The sequence below is a fragment of the Anas platyrhynchos genome, chromosome 7 (genome assembly GCF_047663525.1).
Source record: "Anas platyrhynchos isolate ZD024472 breed Pekin duck chromosome 7, IASCAAS_PekinDuck_T2T, whole genome shotgun sequence".
NCBI lineage: Eukaryota > Metazoa > Chordata > Aves > Anseriformes > Anatidae > Anas > Anas platyrhynchos.
In genome coordinates this window covers 32,915,803-32,933,298 of record NC_092593.1, presented here as the reverse complement: position 1 = coordinate 32,933,298, position 17,496 = coordinate 32,915,803, and the positions used below count along the sequence as shown (strand labels likewise).

The 17,496-nt window shown below is 44.9% G+C and overlaps 1 protein-coding gene across 2 annotated transcripts in view; it reads left to right on the top strand.

Annotated features, from left to right (window-relative positions):
* The first annotated feature begins 335 nt into the window (after positions 1-335).
* The window catches only part of LOC106017775 (uncharacterized), a 116,379-nt gene continuing 99,218 nt past the window's right edge, over positions 336-17,496 (top strand). The window contains exons 1-3 of one of the 2 annotated variants that reach the window (XR_003498509.3): positions 336-1,112; positions 5,613-5,820; positions 14,472-14,547. The gene's annotated coding sequence lies outside the window, so the exon portion shown is untranslated. The remainder of the gene's footprint in view (positions 1,113-5,612; positions 5,821-14,471; positions 14,548-17,496) is intronic. The other variant, XR_011810457.1, reaches the window with a different exon arrangement.

Here is a 17,496-nt window from a genome sequence, read left to right as displayed (position 1 = left end):
AACTTTAGCAGACCAGCCCCTTCCCCACACAGGGTCCTCCACCATCGTAACGGCAGGTAGCACCGGGTTTATTTTCAGGTGCCTCAGTTCGTTGGATACTCAAAACAAGAGCATTCAAAGTGGGTTTACGGATTTAGACACGAGCCCTTGGCTGCATCAGGCTTTGCAGCCCCGAGGGCAGGGCTCGCCTCAGGGCCGCCATTTGGGAGCGCTCACGCGCCCCCCCTCAGGGGCCGCAGGGCGGGAAAGCGGCCCCCGCTGGCCACCGCCGGTTCTGGAGGGTTCTGGAAGGTTGTGGACGGTTTGGGGCAATTCTGGGCGGTTCTGTCCAATTCTAGGCAGTTTGGGGCAATTCTGGATGGTTCTATTCAGTTTTGGTTGCTTCCGGGTAGTTCTGGGTGGTTCCAGCCAGTTCCGGAGTGGTGGCTGACGCCTCTGGGAAAAGGTCTTGGAGAAAGGGCCCAAAAAAAGCCACCCAAACCAGCAGGAAACAGCCGAGATGTTATATATGGAGTGGTAATTCGTGTAGAGAAAATGGTTGGTATTAATAAAGAAGGGGGAGATTTGGGAGTGTGGCCATGGGGGTTGTAAAGCCCCGTGGTTGAGATAACATTAGACTCTTAATGATGAGGCCATCAGGAATGTAAAAGAGTTTAGAGGGAACAAAGAAGGGTGATTCAGGAGACTCCATGCAGTCTCCGGTTTCTTGTTCTGCAGCCATTAAGGCCTGGATGTTTCTGGGTGTTTGCTGTTGTTGTTACATTCAAAGTTGTTTGGCCAATGAAAAGTTGTTTTGAAAAGAACTGCTGTGGGGAGAAGGGTATAAGAGGGGAGCCTGCCCTCAAGATAAAAAAAAAAAAAAAAGGCAACGCGTTGTGATGAAGTTGTCATCAATAAAGAAGCAGAAAGAAGGAATGAAAAGGAACCGGCTAGCAGAACGGAGACCAGGACGGGAGCAGGCACACTGATTGCCTCATGAAGATAGGTTCAGCCAGACTCAGCAAACTGCTCAGAGAAGCTCGTACAGAAAGTGGCTGGAAATGGGCACACCGGAGCTGGGAAGAAGCTCAAGCTGAGAGAAGTGGAGCCTCACACACAGCTACCCCACGCTGGTAAGCAGCTGCGCATTATGGGGAATCATACATCCTTAGGAACAAAGACTGTCGTGGTAACCTTACAGCTCATTCTCCTTCTATGCCTCCAGATAATTTAATGATGTATTTACCATCTTAGAATAACTGAGTAGAAGATCCTAATATAAAGGGTGAATAGAGGTGAAACTTGAACAGAGAAGTCTTGGAGGGAAGGAGGAGGGTGGACAGATGACTCAGGTGTTTTTAATCACAAGAGGAGGAGGACAGATGGTACTGAAGGCCTGGCCAGGTGTGCCTGGTCCCAGTTATGAGAGTCTGGTCTCAGCACAGTGGAAGGGAATATACGATAGCAGGGAAGTGATTTTATTCAGATCGGATCTGACCATGCAGTGAGCAAGAGGAAGGTGCGGAGCCATGGAAGAAAGCCTGGATGAGAAGTGACCCACAGGTAATTCCAGGGCTCCTGCCTCCAGTTGCGGAGTCAAGCTAAATGCTACTGATCCTGTGCAGGGCCTGACCCTGTAACAGAGGATTGGAGCTGCAGGTAGCTCATTAAGGATTTGTTTCCTGCTTTTTACAATGGGTACAGTGTTTTGTTTGTTTGTTTTTTAATATATACATATATTTTTTAAAAATGCAATGGATGATGGGAAGGGTTAGGCTGTTCCTTGGGCAGTGGCATAGCCTGGGATGCTGGAGGGGCCAAGAAACATGTTGAGATGTTACTGTGGGGCAAGGAGGAAAGAATTGTTACCTGCCACCCTGCAGGAAGAAGTACATGCCTCCCTCATAGCTCTCCTTTCGCCTGCTCTCTGAGGTTTGAGGATAATTTCTCAATTTAAGGGGATTCAACTGTCACTTGTGTCAGGGAAGACTGAATTTTGGTGTTACGTATATCGAGTATCTTACCTGTAAGGGATATGTTGTCTTGTTTTCATGCCAAAATGAGAAAGACAGAAAAATGTGGAGGTAAGAAAACTTGCATAGGCAAAAATAGGCTTGGTATTTATCCAGTGTGGGCAGAGCGCTGGGAACAACTGCATGTGAATTACAATAGATGTGTCAGTGCTTTCTTCGCTGTGGTTTCCTGGAACTCACAAGCTGTTTTTAGTTGGTGGTAATTTTGCCAGACTTTAATTGCTTGGGTTGATCTTTTCTACAAACACAGCCTTAGGCTCGTATTCGAAAATTCCTCTTATTTTAGTCAAGGCTGTTCACCTGTTTTTAAAAACAGGGCATTGAGAATACTGCTCTGAGCTACTGCACATCCTGAAAGGTTCTGGAAGCTTGTTTCTGAGCAGCTTAGTTGGTGGTGGCTGTGGCAGCCAGCGTGTGGCTTTCTGCTTTGCTGTGCAAAGTCAGACTAAACTTGATGAAGTGTTAGGGGAATAAAGTTTGCGTGAGGTGGGAAGACCTGTTGGTTTTAGCAGGGAAAACCTCTGAAGAGGCGAAACTGTAGGAACACATGCTATCCCTTTCCATCTGTTAGCAGTACCTGCGGGTGCAGGGTTCACTGTCACCAAGTGACTGCCTGGCCCAGGACTACAGCACTCGGTCAGGCTCTGAAAATGCTGCAGCCGCCTGCCCCAGGAGCCACCTTCAGTGCCCTGTGGGTCTGCATTTGTGGGTCCTGCTTGTGTTTGCATAGTTCCAGTTTTGCAAATAAAACTAGGCTTTAGCACTGGTGTGCCGTGACCTCTGAGTGCATAATACTGCAGTACTAATAATGATAGTTACTGTGATCCCGAGCTTGTGCACAGAGTTGCACTGGGGTCAGCTTTCAGCAAAGCTGCTCTGGTGCTAAAGTTCCTTTTTAAGATAGCTTGGACTGGAAAAGGGTCAGTCACTCACAGCTTCAGTACAGCATTTCGCTCTCAGAAGGGTTCGCTTGTGCTGTATCAAATAGGAAAACAGTTTGAAATATGCAGTGGATTTTGAATTATAGATGCCCAAAGCCTGCAGAAACCACTGAACCCCTCTCACTTATCATTTATAGCATCAGATCAGAATGCTTTGATTCCCCAGAGAAGGTCCTGAACATACCATGCTTAAAATTTAAAGACATCAGGAAGGTGTCCAGAGTCTCTATCTTCTTGCTTCTGTTCGTTACTGATTTGCTTGTTAACACTGGAGATGGATTGAACTGAACCCAAACACACTTGCACTGTGGATCCTAAGCGCCGTGTGCCCCAGGGTGGGATGGGTGTGCTAATTGCTGCCATGGGCTCCTGGCTGCCATCTCCTAGTGGGCTGGTTGTTCCAGATCAGCTTGAGCTGAGTGGTGCCAGCACCGCTTCTGTAGCTGGAAAAGCTCCTGAAGGCAGGAATATGCAGACCGTACTCAGTGCCAGAACCAGAAAGATCCTCTGTAGGGCAGTAGGACTTTGTCTTGGATTGCATTCCCCATATCCGTGGGTTCACTTGCCAGGGTTCTTGACTGCGTGCTTGTGGCTAGCTGGGTGGCCTCTGAGGGCACATATTTCTATGAAAGGAGCAGATGAGAGAAAACTTAACCTAGGTTGAGGAGGGGGAGAGTGAATTACTTTCTGGAAAATATGCAGAATGGAGGTGCTGACCTGACACTGCGCATCCTGAAGCTCTGAGCAACCTCACTGCACATCCTTGCTGACCCTGCTTTGAGCCGGGGTTGGACTGGAGAGCTGAGGTCCCTTCTACCCTAAATGATCCTGTGATGCTGCATGCATCCCAGAAGTTTCAGTTCCACATCACTCACCCTTTCTACCACAGGCTTTGCATACTGAGTGGGTCTCGTACCGAGGAGAACTGGAAATGTAGCCAAGGTATGAGGGACTTTCAGCAGGTCCTGGATGTCCTGGCTCCCAGACCCATGGAGCATCCCACAGCCTGTGTTTCCCTCTGCAGGGCCGGGTTCGCAGCAGGGGTTGATAATGAGAAGCTCCTGTGTTTCTCAGAGCCCTAGTAGGGAATGGGTTTCCTCTTTGGTACAGCCTCTCTTTCCTTTCCCTCCCATGTGCTTGGTCTGATCTTGGCAATGCAGTTGGAGAAAGGCCTGCACGCTGTGATTATTACCTGCGATTAAACCCTGAAGGAAAAGGACAGCTTTTCCACATGGGATGCTGGTATCATCTGCTGTGAACAAAAGGTAAAAGTCAACCTGTTCAGGAGCAAATCAGTCTGGATATTTGTCACCCTTCCTGAATTCTAAATTCTGTCTTTGTGCCTGCAGTCTATTCATTCCTTTAGTCCCTATTCATCTTCCCTCCTTCCCCCTTTTTAAAACTATTTTTTCAGATGCCTAAATGAGCGGTTTTGCAAAACACACAGTGTGTTTTCCTTATGTTTTTGCCCAGTCTAAGAATAAATTATAGCTTAAACTTGGGAATGCTACATCTGTCACTGGTTGTAAAGCGGCCTTGAAGAATTTTGCCTTGGCAAGCCGTAATTGCTGATAACTGCTCCTTTTATGCAAATCTCGGCACGCGTGGGACTGCTAATGTGGTGGTGGGCTCAGCAGAGGCACGCAGCTGCAGCAGGCAGGACAGCTTCGCGGGCGCCGCTCTGCATTGCAATGGGATGCCCCAGGAAGCTGGTTTTTAAATGATTGTTAGGTTAGATATCTGTAAACAAGCTCTGTGGTGTTGAATCCAGTCCAGAAAAGCTGACTTGTTTAAGTTCCTCCTCATCCCTAAATTGGTCTTCTGCCTTTTAAAAAAAGGCAAGGAAATTACCTTTTGAGCTGTGGTTGCTTTTATTGCCTGGCTCCCTTGCCTTTGGTGGTAAATACAACTGCAGAACGATCACGCTGCCTGCCAGCTCGGCTTGTGGAGCTCTCACTGAATTACTACTCCCATCTTACCTGCTGCTCCCTCATCGTGGGAGCACTTACTGCTTGGCAGAAGCTGGAGGTATTAAGTCGTAAGGCTGCCAGTCCTATCCTTGGCCTCCAGATGTGGTTAAGGTGCCGAGCGCGTGGCCTCACAGCCTCTGAGCTGCAGTAACCCCTGCATACCCTGCAAGAAGTAAGGTGACTCGACCTCTTTCTGCTCCTTCAGCAAAAGAGTGACTGCTTAAGGGGTGGTAGCTGGGAAGAGCATTAAGATAAGGCTGTGTGCTTTGCAGAACATCCTTTAGAGCAGTCTCTTCTTGCTTTCGTGCTTTGCTGAAGCATATTGCTGGGAACCTGACCACGTGGTTAGCAGGCTCAGAGACAGGTCCTGTCGCAGTAACATCTCTGAGCATCGTGTGCAAACCATTAGCTGGCATCTAGCTGCTGAGGTTTGCACTACCAAAACTGGAGTGATTACAGAGCACAGGGGGGCTCAGTGCGGCGCACGAAGCATATGTTCAATGCTACATAGCTAATAGTACAAATTGTAAAACCTGACTTACCTGGAAGGGTCAGCAAGCAAGGCAGCTGGGCAGCTGCCTGGCAGTTGTGTGGCTGTGTCTCTGCAGCCTCTTGTCAAAGGCTGATTCCAGCACGTGGATGCTCTGCTGGGGCTGGCACTTAGCAGACTTCTCCCCTTCCTCTTGCAGGGGACAACAGAGCTCCTGGTTGCCCTGCTGGGAAGGCTGCTGAGTGAAACTGCTGCACCATTACAACCACTTGTAACCTGGAGTATGACAGAAAACACTGCTGCAAATCCGTGTGGAGCGGTTGCCACAGGGAGGGAGGTGGGTAGCTCCCAGAGGAAGCCTGAAATTAGGCATCACCCAGATGTTCTGCATGAATCCAAGCCACGTGGTAAGCAAGCCATTTAAAAATACTTCAGGAGAGAGAGGCTATCCTTCCCTTTTACATGTGGTGGGGTAGTTTTGCTTGGAAAATGTGGTGGCACTCAATGGGGCACAAGGTAGCACTGACCAGGAGCAGCTCAGTGTGTGCATCTGCTGTACAGGGAGATGTGTTACCAGCTTGCACCCCTGGCTCCATGGGCATTACCAGCAGCTTGCAAGAGCGGAGGCGGTATTTTGTTGCTGTAGTTGAGTTTGGCAGGTACAGTTATCAATGCCACCATGTCTGTGTCTTCTCGTTTATCTGTTCGTGGCCAGGCTCCTCCTACTTTGTCAGATTTCACTTGGTGAAGAAGAAATAGGGTCTTGATTGTACTCTGGTGTTTGCAGGGAGCATATCGGCCTGGGGAGTCCCTGCTGGCTCCTGCTCTGTTTCCATCACCTGTGCTGCAGCGAGCTCTTTGCTCCTGTTTGCTGGCACACGTGTGTGTGATACCACTGCTGCAGGCCGAGCTGGGGTACAAAGGCCACAGGAAAACACAAATAGCACACCTTACTTATCCCTGGCTCTTTGTGTCCATCTGGGGGGTGGTTTTCACCCGTCTGTTTATAGCACAGCTCTGTGAAAACTTTGAGCAGAATTGCTGTACAGCAGCACGGCGTGCGGGGCTAGGATGGAGGATTAAGATTAAATTAGGATGTTACCCCCATCTGGTCCTTGTTCTGCCTGCAATGCTTTTTTGGGCCACTAACTTAGCTCTTGCCTGTGGAATTGAAAGAAGGTACAGGTCTTACCACTGCGCTGTTGCATCTGTCAGACTTCATACAGTGTGCCTTGCCTTCTTTGGAGGCAACGTGCACAGAGTTTGAACCATGCCCTTGCAAAATATAAAGCAAAGGTGACATTGGGGTCATCCTTGTGAACCCTGCTAACGAACTGATTACTGCCTTTCTAGTAGCTAGAACAGCAATGGAGGAAAAAAATCTGTTTAAAAGCTTGGAGACAAAAATCCCCTGAAAGCAGGGTTTTCACAGGAAAGGCTGAATATGAGGTGAAATACATTTTACTGTGATTCTCTCCACTTGTTCTGCACATATAAATATTGTATGGGTAGTCCATATTAATTACCTAGGGGTCTTCATTATACATGTAGTCTGAGGAGACCAGGAATAGCTGGTAGGATTATGCCTGTTAAGGAATGATTATACCCATTCTAAAGATGTGCAGTGTAGATTAACAAAAGTTCTGAGGTTATGGTAGTTTGGCATCCTTGCATTTCCCAGCAATATCTCCCTAGCACAGGAATGCACCCAGCATTTTGCTTGGAGACTAAAGGAGAGCATTAAGGGAAAAGGAGTATTTAAGCTTGCCAGCCAGAAATGGTGTCTCACGTAGCTGAGAGCAGTCAGTGCCATCAGATGTCTTGGCTGGCAAGCACACAGGAAGATAAAGAGAACAATCAGATCTTTGTGTGGTTAACAAAACGGTCAGCAGTGAAAGGGGGAGGACTTGGGGGAATTTTGGAGGGACAACCCTCATGGTTAAGGCTACCAAACAGCTTGCAAAGGAAGAGTGTTCCTTTGTAAGGAAGAAATTTCCCCCAACAGCTTTTTCTGCAGCACTTCTTTCACTTCTTTTGCTCTGGAGAAGCTGGTGTGTGTGCTAGCTCCACCAGTGTTTGTTCTGAGTCACAGTGGTGCTCCCTGGGCCTGGCATTTCAAAGCCTTGCACTGCTGCCTTTACAGCTCGCGATATATTTGCCTGGAGGAAAACATTGCATGGGCATACACTGGTGTGTGACTCCAAAACGCTGCATTTAATATTGTCTAAGACCCCTGCAAAGTATTATGAGAGCAGATAGCACAGCTCGTCTGTTCCCCTGATAACCATGTATTCTTCAGCTAGCAGTAGCTCTGAGGCAGGTTACTGCAGGATGATGAAATTAAATAGATAGTTTAAAATTCCTGGTGTAATCATTGATTTTTCCAGTCCTGGTTTAGACCAGGAAACAAGGGAGGTGGGAGCCTTTGTGAGCTCCCGTGGCAATTAGCAGAACAGCCAGGGCACCTGTGTGTAAGTGGCGATTACCTCTGAGCCCGGAAGATCACCACAGACCTTCCTGGGAGCTCAGTCCTGTCGCCCACGCTGTGTTTAGTGAAGAGGCTCAGTCAAGCAAGACAGAGGAAAAGATGCTCTCGATGGTGTAGCTCCCTGACTACAGTAGTGCATGTAATTACCTGGAAAAAAATAGGACTGTAGATACCTCCCATAGTCACAGGCAATATTGAACAAGTGGTCTGCTTAACAGGGGCTGTACATACAAAACCATCAGCCTATTCAGCTACGTGGATGACTGGGCCCTTTTTATGTATATAAATCAGAAAATGTGTAGTAGGTTGTAAAATTTATGAGCACTTCAGCCCTTATAAATTTTTATCAAGTGTGGCCTTTAAAACCAAAGGTTTTTATTAGTATTACATGCACATTTTCATTATTGTTAACCCTCTGCTCACTCTTAGCGTTATGGAGGGAGTGGGAGTAGGGAGAGAAAATAAACCCTAAAGAAAAGGCAAAGAGAAGATTTAGTTCATTGGATGATAGTAGTGTAACCACTTTCAGGCCCACAGATCGGTGGACTGAGGCCTGATATTAAAGATTATATAATCCATATGGGAAGAGTTTGGAGGAGAACATTCCCATTAAATTTTAACTGCCCAATGTAGTGTCACTAAACTAAAATGTGTATCAAATAAATCACTGTTTACTACAGCTAGATGGAAATCTAATGCTTTTTTTTTGGCCAGAATTTAACCCAATAAAGAATGTAAGACATGGTGATGTTGAAATATGCTGGCCTGACATTTTGAGGAACGGAGTAGTAATGTAAGCCTTAATTCTGCATCTTGTTGCTCCTCCTTACCTTTATCTGTGACTTGGATGTTGCCCAAAGGAGTACAGCCAAAGCACGTGCAGGGCTGGGGGGTGCCTGAGACCAGGTGGGGATGAAGCAATGTGGAGCAGGGCTGCAGGGCAAAGGCACTGCAGATCTCCAGCAACCATGGGGAGAGTCACGGGGGTACGCAGGACATTGCATTCTCACAGACTTGTTGATGGGACACAAAACCTTATGCCAGTGCAGTGGGAGGATATCCATGCTCTGTTGTAGGCTTTGGATTGGTCCTCATTCCCAGGAGTGAAATTCACAGCATCATGGAGTGCATCATATCATAAAAGTTCATCGTATGTTCTTATGCCTCTATTTTCCTCTCTTCCCATGCTTGCTTTTTCTTCTGCGGAGTAGAGTGGTTTTTTTATATATATAAAAAAAAAAAGGTTTAAACTGCTAGGATTATGTCCTATTACTTAAAGTGCTTGTTCTGCTACATGTACACGTAAATTTAATTATATTGGCCATATGAAAGATGCATGAATGTTCGGTTTTGGGAAGTATGCCAAGGATATCTTCTGCATGTGTAGCTGTTTGATGTAGGCTTGTGCATGGTAATTGAATTACTGATCAAGTACTGTATCAATGAAATAATCTTGGTAAATTCTGTGTACTTAAGTAACTATAGCCTTGAGGCTGTAGTAATGGGAGTAACCCTGTTACTGATTTCTGTTGTTCTTGAATATGCATATTTCATACCTTTTAATAAGAACGCCCTTTTCTAGCTGCTTCCGTGCCCTTCAGAACTCAGGTTTTTCTTTCAGTCACTTGTGAAGGGTTTTCCTGTCGCTGCTTATACTGAGGGACTTCTCAGATGTCCTTCTCACAGTCTGCGGCTGCCTTCCTCTTCAGCCACAGGGAATTGTGCTGCAATGTTGCTCTGGTTAAATGTTCCCTCTGCTTTCCCCCTCCCCATCCCACAGCCCTTGTGGGATAGGAAAATCAGGACATTCTCTTTTTCTTCTCACTGCTTTCCATACAAAAAGTCCTTACTCTAATTCTGCAGGGTTTTGTGGGAAAGTCCATTTACATCTTCATTCTTTCTGCTCCATCTGTCCTTATCTACCCTTCATGTTGTCAGGGAGACTTCCTGTTACAGGACAGGGACATGGCAGTTGCAAATATAATCCGTCCTCAATGTGTCCCGGGAGAATTATTCCAGGCCAGAAGTGTGCATTGTGCCAGATACAGGCTCACAGAGAAGTGTGTAACTCCTTACTTAATCTCTAACGGACAAATGGGACCAGGAGAAATGAGTCCATGAAGATACTGTTGTTATTATTATGGTTTCAAAAGTAATTAGTTTGTCTTCCCCCTCCTTTCTTGTATGTTATTTCTCTCCTCTCCACTAGGCTGCTCAGTAGGTAGGCTCTGGTCCAAGCTAACCTGATGTTCTTCACAACGTCACTATCTAACTGCAGAAAAAAACATCTGAAGAAACACTGAGCGTCATCCTGGGATTACTCTCTGCAAACTGTTCTTGAAAATGCTCCCAGACAGCATAGGATGGCAAAAAAGCTCACGACTGTAAATCCATGTAGATAAGATGCAGCCCTCTTCCATATGAGGGTATGTATGGTATGCAGTGGATAGACGGTAGATAGTGGGTAGAAGTTATTTTGCAGGCCTTCATTATGGAGTTGGTCCAAATCCCAAAGTGAGGTCTGAGCACTTTGCACTTTTCTTAGAGCAAAGCTGTTTACTTCACCCTTGTCAGTACTAGACATGACTTACAGTTTAAATGGCAATAAACTAAATGACTGATAAAGGTCATTCAAACTCAGTTTTGGACATAGGCATTGCACATGAATTCCTATGGTATGCCATTGGCAAGAAAAGTGGTCTTTAAAAATGGACCCAGAGCTCCTGTCTTGAAATGCATGATTCATGAAATGCACTTAGTCGATTCCTTTTGATATTGTAGAGACTGAAGATTTGAAAGAAAATGTCAGACTTCTTGAAATCATTCATTGTTCATTGCGCTATGCATTGTATTGTTACAAGTTGGATCTGATACATTCCTTTAGCAGCTATAGTCCCTGGTGGCATGTTCCAGCAATTTCTTCATGCTTTCAGGAGGTTTTCCAGTAAAACTGAACCTCAGCATATCATGCTCAAGAGATGTGGTGTGCAGAACCTGCCTTTGCTCAGCTGGAGCAACAGCGCTTGGGGATGTATTAAAAATTTCTCTTGGATGCAGCCGATGAGTGGGGAATTGAGTGACCACTCTTCAGGTTTCATGAGCAAAAACTTGCCAGTGGATGAGAGCCACCTGATCCCCGGTCACTGAAATAAATCCTTCGGGGACTGGAGTCTCCTGGCAAGAGGTGAGCAGGTCTTGGACTGCACAGCCTGGCTTAGGAGGGAGGAAGAACGTCAGGCAGATGTGGTGAGACCTCCACTTAGCATTGTGCTGCCCTGTCCAAGGGAGAATCGCACGCTTCACTTTGCATGTTGCTAATAGGTCTTTTTCAGCAGTTGCAGCTGCCAAAACCAGAGGGTTGGGTTTTATTCTTTCTCTGGGATCTTGTTGCTTTTGTGTTCTTCATTTTTTTATTTTTTCTTTTCTTTTTTCCATTTAAATAAAAGAGGAAAAAGAAAAATCGAAATAAGCAATTACCAGACATTAGTATGCTTCCACTTGCTGCTTCTGTCCACATTTTTGAGAACTCAGATGCAAATCCCCCGCTAGCAAGAAGAATCCACTGTTAGTTCTTTGATCCCTATTAGGGCTGATGTGTGAAACAAAAGAGGGAGGAATGTTTGATTTTCTTGAACTTGGTTGACCCTATAAAAGAGACACTAGAAACAATGTCTTCACTAATAAACTGAACAAAAGTGATGTAAATACTTGCAAACACCAGTTTCTAGATAGTTATCAAGCAAGCTGAACACTGCAACTGTTTGTTCTATGAGGTGAGAAAAGCCAACATTTGACATCACATTCATAAAACTAACATCCTGTTTCTTGTCACTGATAGTAGGTAGTGCAGGAACTTAAATTTCAAACTCTTTTTTTTTCCACCTTCTTTTTTTTTTCCCAAACAACTTTTTGTGGCATTCCACCTTGATGCAATCAAGCTATAGTTTCATTTACTTCTTTTTAATGTTTCATATTAAGTAGAGCAACCAAGGAAGAAAAACAGCCATCTGAGGCTGTAGTGTATCACTCTTGGTCCACTCCTTTAAATCCTTGTTTTTTTCAAATCTTCAGATTATTTAATTGTGTTTTCAGGTCAGGATGCTGTTAGGACAGAACCCGTAGTGGTAGCTTGAGTGTGGAGGACACTGCACGTGACGGGATGTCTTGCTTTCCTTGACAAAGGTGCAGGCATGAGCCTCCCAAGCATCCATCAGCACTCGGCCTCTCCCTGCTTCCACAGACCTGCATCAAGTCTCTGTTTTCTCCCGCTGCTTGTGTCTCCCACATGTAAATGAACGCAAATTTCTTGCGAGGGAGTGAGTGCTGCACAGGCCAGCTGCATCACCAGCATCTCTAACTGCTGTGAGGATGCCTGACCTCAGAGGAACGTGTTGACTCAGAGCAGCTGGGGGCACAACCTAGCTCTCTGTGCTTTCTCTGTTTGCCATATTAACTTGATTCAGAGTGGCAAGGGTTATGGTTTGGGGACTGCTGCCTAAACACCAGGCAGAAGGCAGTAACAAAAATGCATTTATGGTTATTTTTACACAGTTTCGTGGCCAATGAAAATTTCTGAAGTCTGTATAATGCTTTTCACCCAGGGTCACTGATGTACAGATTCTGCTAGACCTTTAAAATCAGCAGTGCCTCAGGCTTAGTGGTGCTGTCACTTCCCTTTACCCCTGGCTTTTTCCCAGTCTCATACAGTTCAATACTTGCATCTCCCTCACCGCTGCTGTGCAATTTGGCTCCAGTTGCACTAAAGCCCTGAGGCCAATTCTTTATAAAAATCAGCCAGTAGTACCACTGGGTACTGTTAGTTAAAATGCAGCCTTGGCTAGCTTTTTGCCTCAAGAAAACATCCCTGTATGACCCGGACCTGGGAAAGGGTGGTTGTGCAGCTTCCCCTGGACTTCTGTGCCATCTGGGAAAGGGGAGTGAGACTACGCCAGACTTGTGCCCTCTTCATTGCCTCTGTCCTCTTGCTTGGAAGAGGGGTGGTGGCCCTTGCAGGTAGGCAATCTCGCTCCTGCAACAGGGAAAAAAAATTTCTCAGTGTTAATCAGATTTTGAGTCCCTTTCGAGTCATGGGATGTAATTTTAATAGCACACAATTATCTGTTTTTAAAGATGCCTTTTAAACTATGCTTTCTCTAGAGGTTTTAAAGAGGCCTCCTAAAAGGCTGTGTTTTTAGTTTTTAATAAAATGAAAGTTACCTTACACTCCTGAAAAGGCTCTGATTTCCTATTGCCTCCCACCTAGAGAAGATGGAGAAGAGATGCCCAAGAAGATGAGCTCTGTTTCCTCCTTTGGGAGCATGGTGAAGGACTGGGTAGAGCTGGCGCTGCTGGAGCACCCTGTGCTGGCCTGCGGGGAACGTGTCCATGTCCAGCGGTGGCCAGGCCACAGGGGCAGCAGAGATGGGCTGGTGTTAGACTGCCCTCAAATCATGGTGTACCTGTTAGGGTTTCCTAAGGGTCAGGATGTTTCCAGTGCACAAAACTGACACTGAAGATGTGTTAACTTCACTAACTCTTTCCAGATTCATGGCAGGTGTTTTAAAAAGGGAAATACATAGCAAAAATAACCAGTAATAAAGGAAAGAGAAAGGAAAGGAAGAAGGGCTCCCCCCACCACCCAAGAAGTTAAATTGTTCATGCAGAGCTATGAATAGATTTCAGGGAATTGCCCATTCGAGGGATCTGCATTATTCTGAAATTAGAAAAAGCAGTAAATGAGTTCATTAAATTTCTTGGAGATTCTGTTGTTCTATATGTTAATTTCAATTTCTAATCTAATTAAAGTATTTAAAGTGCCGTAAAAGGAATTCTTGAAATGCTTTTCGAGGCGTATTTAAACATTAAAGAAAACAAAAGGACAAACCTTGTGATGCAGCGTGTCAGATTGTTGTCTCAGAAGGAGTATTTCAAATAAGTGGTCATGTTTAGAAACCTGTATGAACAGCACCCTTCAAAAGCCTGTGGTAGAAAGGTAGTCCATGGAGATTGCTACTACAGAAAATATTGTGCTGCTGACGCTTGCTTACACTTTCCTCAGCAAAATGAGCTAATGAGACTGTTTCAGCTTTCTGTGCTCTTCTGAATGCTAACTTAATTGTTTAAAGCGTAACTAAGAGTGGGAGTGGTATTAAATAAACATGGTAAACAGTTTGGCTGTCCCTTAGGGAGTGGTTGCTACTGCAGTGTCCAAGTGGAGGTAATGGGCAGGTTTAGTGAAGGGAAGCTATCATCAGTGGTTTCATTTCACTTGGAGATTAATAACCGTACTTTCTATTCCCTTCTCGTAACATTAAAATTTAGTTACAGAAGCAAATAATAGTATGTTAATAATCTGTTTTTATGGGATAAAAAAACAGGAGAATAGAAGCTCAGGAGCAACTGTCTTGAGGTAACATGCAGAAGGGCGCAGTTCCTAATGCAGATAGAGGGAAACATTTATTGGTTTCTTGACCCTAGAGCTGACTCAGTAGAAAAGTCTTGGCTAAATACGTGCTTGTTTGTGTATATGTGTTCTTAATAAAATCTTCACTGATTCTATTCTCCTTGCAGTTGTGGACTGAAGACAAATATCAGTGATAAAATGAAGGTCAGCAATTTAATAGCTTCTTGCAGAAAAGATTTTGAGGTGAGTGAAATTAACAGTTATCTGAATGAGATATTTTGCCCATGAGGAGCTGAAAGCTCAAAAACTCTAATGTCACCCATAGGCACAGTCAGGATTTTCCAGAGTAGCAGAATTCATAATTTTGGGAACAAACAGAGCAAGTGGGAGCTCTGTGAAAACTCATGGAGATCTGAACTGATAGAGGGGCCAGTTGTGCAAGATCATGCTCTAGTCTCTAATTTACCAGGGAGATCAAGTGAAGTGCCAAAGGATTTTCTTTCTATTCAGTGGATGTGAAATACTTAGAGCTAAGCTAAGTTTCTGCTGGCTCTGAGGGTACAGGGACAAAAAGTGGGAAATCGTAACAGCAGCTGGACTGGGACAGATCAGAGGCACCCCAGAAAGACACAGCCTGCAGAATTTGAGTGTTGCTTCATCCATCTGGGACAAAAATTGTTACTGAAAAAAATTATATTACCTGTACCAAAACAGTGGCTCGCAGAGGATGGTAAAGGCAACTGTAAAACTGGTTTAACGTATGATATGAGATGGTTAGCAGGAGAGAGTTCTGTGTGAGGCAGGGGCTGGGGAGCAGACACTAAAGGTGGATGCTGCTCCAGGCCAGGACTTGGTCTCTGACACCAGACAGTGCTTTTCTTTGGGTGACTCCTCCAGCTCTCTGGCTGCAGCTCCCCACTGTCACTTGCTCAGGCTGTCATCTGGTACTGTAAGCTGCTTTTTGGGAAAGAGAGGAAACAAATTCTTCAAATATAAAAGAAAGCAGAAATGTCCTGCGGCTTCCAAACATTTGTGCTGTGCCGTATGGGAGGATTAGTGCTGTCTGGGTGTATGCCACCAACTGGTGTTTTTACTTTGTTTTTACATTTGTTTTTCTGAGTGTGTGAGCAGGCTGTGACTCCTGGGAAGCAGAGCTGCCTTGTTGGCTTTGGGTTACAGCTTTGGGAGATACAGGCCTGTGTGAACAGCAGGAGTGCTGCTTGTTCTGGCTGTAGTTTGTTTTTAAGATGAGGTTATCCCAGGAGAGGCAAACACTGATATGGGCTGAAGTTTCTTCAAAGAAAGACTGGCTTGTATGTGGCTGGAAATGTGGGTTGGTGTAGTCATGTAACGTGTTTGTGTGTGAGGAGTCTGCTGTGCTGTATCTCTGTTCGCAGAACCGTGTCTGCTACCAGCTGAAAGACAGGCAGCATTTGTAACACAAGAAGGTATGAAACTGGCTTAAACTGACGTGGCTCTTAGCCCATAAACTCGGATATGAATTAAAAGCAAAACTTGGAGTATTTTAGCATGGTCAGGCCTACGGTTTTACTAAGAATTTTAGGACTGCTGTAATAGAGGCAATGTCAAGGGGCTAAATTTTCAAAAAGTGCTCTCATTGTGTCCTCTCAGTTTCACTATTTAAAAACTTCTCTGTTTAAAATGCTTCTTGAATGAGGGTCTCAAAAGATTTGAAAAAAATTCAAAGTAGCAAAATTCTCAGTAATGTTTTCATCATTTCAGGCAACTCCAAATCTCCGGGGTACTATAGTTACTGCTCAGGTCTAGGTCCAACCACTGATTATCTGGATTCAGTAACTGCAGATCAATACAGTATGTGGCTCTTGTGCATTATTGTGCTGAATAATAACAGTTCATAATCTGTGTAGCTCAGTTCTCTATTTTGTGGCTCTAAAAATTAATACAGCTTTCTGCTCAGTAAATGCTATCATCACCTTCTAGTTGTCAGAGTAGTTTATCTGCTACTAGAGTAGGATACATGCAGAAATGTTATTAAAAATCTGGCATCTTCAAAGAGAACCACAGAACAAATGTAATGACAGTCATAAGCATTTGATATTTTCAATACAGCCTTCACAAATAAGCTGCTCAAACACCATTTTGCTGCAAAACTATAAATGTTATGAAGTGCAAACGTTACATCTCTAAGTAATGAAAGGGAAAAAAAGAGAAAAGAAGATAATCAGATCCAGCAACGCATGTCAGATAAAACATTAAAAGGATTAAACATCAGCTGTATAATAAATCCTATTTATTAAAGTTTTAGATAAATAGCCTGGCCCAATATGAGCTAACTGGGGTCTTAAAACACATCTGAAGTTGTTTGTTTTTTTTTTCCTGTCTGTATGACACTTAATGAGAGTGTAGCTGCTTTTTATAAATATCTCTCAGCAGGCTATCAGTAAAGGGCCACGGTATTCGAATTTGTAGTTGTGGTGTCCCTAAACCCATCCATAACATCGTCTACCACTGTCTGCCACGTGCCTTGCTTGCCTGCAGAGTCCCTTAGCCATTCATGACCTCTTAGGGAGGGATCCCTTGCCTGCAGCAGGCTCCTTGGGAGCCCCATTCTGTATAGGGTAGCAAAGCTGCACCCAGGGAAAAAGAGTCTGAATTTGTTCAGAGCCTCTTGGATAACAGCAGACCAGAGAAAACAAAAATCCCTGTCTGCAGAAAGCATGCGGCTGAGCAAATGGCGTTTACAGACTCTTGTAGCTTCTTCATGGTTTCAAGTTTGAAAAGAAGTGTACAACGTTATTTCAGTGTGAAGTAAGAGAGACCTTTCCTTTCCAATGTGGTCTGCATATCTGTTGGCTTCATATAAAATGCTAGGTGCAAGTCTGTAAGCCTAGTGGGAAGGGTTTACTACTGAAAGGTTGTAAAAATAAAAGGATTCGTAAAGATTCTGTCCTCTCATGTGAACTCACTGGCTTTGTGATCGATGTGCTTTACTTTCACGGCATGCTGTAGTGATTTGTAAACATTGGGATTGCTTATTGGATCAAGGCCCATCAATTTTTGCCAGATGAAATGAGAACTGAGCAGGTTTCGGCCAGTCCTTGCGAGGAGGTGAAGGTGGTTCTCTGTGCAGTCCTGTTACCTAGCCGGGCAGAGGGCTGAAGTGGTAGGACTTGGTCCTGCCTCCCCTGAGAAGGGAGCAGCCAAAGGCCC